We start from the raw sequence: 2493 nt of genomic DNA, 5'->3' as shown, positions 1-2493 counted from the left end.
CAAGAATGTTTGAAAGATCTTTCAAGTGTTTATAAATTTATTATACATATAATTTTAATCTCAAAAGTCATATAAATTTTATTTATTTTATCCGTTTATCAAAATTAATTTAATTACATAAACACTTTGTATATCCCCAGTTAAATTCAGTATTTATATCTCCAAAAAAATGTTCTTTTTTTAACAATAGTAGTAGTTTATTCGTACTGTTTATAGCATGACATGCGTTTGCGAAAAAATTTTCTGCCGATAAATAGTAATAATATTTGTTATCTGAAGATGAACGACGAAGGAAAAGTCTAAAGTGATCCAGAGAGGTCCAGAAGAAAATTATATTTTACTGTGACTTTATAAGAGAAATGATTGGATAATTTTCTTTATGCATATATTTATACGACTGTTCAAGTTGTGTAAATATATCCTTAGAGGTTTTGTTTCAAAAACACAAATTTTCTGTTTTAAAAACATAAATTCTCTGCTTTAAAAACAACATTATTTTTTAATATAATTTTTATTTTTAGCAGAGAATTTGTGTTTTTATAAGCCCGAATCTGCAATAAATTTTTAAGTCTTAAGCTATAGAAATGAACAAATTATAGTTAATGCTTCTCACATTTCACTGTAATTGATCAATTTCTTACGGCTTAAGCTGAGGTCTAATAGAAGTCGTAGCGATCTTAATTTGTAGAAAATTAACCAATATGAGAGAAATAATTGACTGATCAATTTTATATGGCACCCTAAGGCCGGAATCAGACTATGCATTGAAGATTGAGATTAAAGATTGAAATTTCACCAATGAGAACAAAGAAATTTTGGCTCCTTTTATTCTGATTAGTCAAACATCAATTTTTCTTCAATCTCATTCTTCAATGCGTAATCTGATTTCAGCCTTAGGATGTCATCACATGCGACGTAATTTGCGTAAGCATAACTTGCATTCAGCCAATCAAACTTCAATTAAAATAACGCGTAGTACTTGATATTTGATATGATTTGATCGATTGACGCAAATTACGTTAGTATGCAAGTTACGCTGCATGTGATAACACCCTTATGTTCGACATTGGCAATGTTTTCGAACATACTCGAAGCAAGTGAATACATACAATGTGAATAAGTAACGAAAAAATACAAAAATAAAAACTATGTTTTGTCTTTTTTGCAATTTTTTTCCAAAACGAAGTAAAAACGAGCATATCTCTACACGATCTTTTTTCTTAGTTTTTTCTTAGTTTTCTTAGTTTTTTCGATCCCCTCCTGAAGTTTTGACATTTAAATTTTAAACACCTTGTATATCAAATAATCCCCATAGCACAAATCTCCAAGGGATGTTTCAAAGAACATTCAGAGAATATCCCCATATTAGATGTAGTAAAAAGAAATCCATTATTTTTCCATTCAATTTCATGCAAAAATAATGGATTTCTTTTTACTATATCTAATATATTAATAATGTTTACCAGAATTGTCCTTCAAATAAAGTGTGCTATTAAGGAATATAATTAATTATAGTTAATCCATTTACTTAAGAAAGATTTTAAAATACAGATATAAAATAACTGGATTTTATAGTTTCTTTCTCTTTGTTAGATTTCTTCTATTTTATTAATATTATATCTTCTGTTTTTATACTTTGATCAAAAAGTTCCCGGAATTTATTCAGAAAATTCAAAATACAAGTTTTATTCATCAAAAGTGATATTGTCCCCTTCAAAGTACTCCCCATCGACTGCAACTTATGCCAGCGTTTAATCCAGCTCTCGAAATATTTCTGAAACTCTATTGTCGGTATAGCCATCAGAGCCGTCTTCGATTTTTCCATTATCTCCTTTCGGCTGTTAAAACACGTTCCCCGTAATGGTTTTTTCATGCCACTCATAACGGCTGTTTTCTTTAGAGAATCACTGCCGAAGTTTCCCAATATTTCCAAGATTTTCACACCATTGAATCCATTTTTAACGCAAAATTTAATACAAACTCGTTGTTGCAAATTCAATTCCATTTTTAAAACTGTAAAAAATCGAAAATACGTGCAGAAGTAGATGTACTCAAGATGGCGTAACTTTTACAAATGTCGAGCTATGGTGATAAAATTTGGTGGGAATGTCAATGATAGATGCAACCTAACCAAAAAAACAGAACTCAAATCAGCTGACTCAGAGCATCACCTGATGGTAATTCCAAGAACTTTTTGATCAAGGTGGTATACGTGTGTATCCAATATGACTTAAGTGCTATAATTTTTTTTTTAAATCACAACTTATTTAAGTATTGAAATGTTTCATACTTTTTAATGTTCAGAAAGGTTCCTTCTTTTGATCATCAGTTTTTAATTTAAGAGCAAAGATTACAAAAAGATCACAAAACTTAAGTAGGCCATATATGATGCAATTAGTTTATTTAAAAACACTATTTAAAAATATTACTAAATCTTATAAAATAAAATAATGACGAGATAACATACTTAAAATATCGTATTTAAAGCAAATA

This window comes from Atta colombica, unplaced genomic scaffold (assembly GCF_001594045.1).
Source record: "Atta colombica isolate Treedump-2 unplaced genomic scaffold, Acol1.0 scaffold96, whole genome shotgun sequence".
NCBI classification, from domain to species: Eukaryota; Metazoa; Arthropoda; class Insecta; order Hymenoptera; family Formicidae; genus Atta; species Atta colombica.
The sequence above is the reverse complement of the archived record's forward strand: the minus strand, read 5'-3'. Positions refer to the sequence as shown.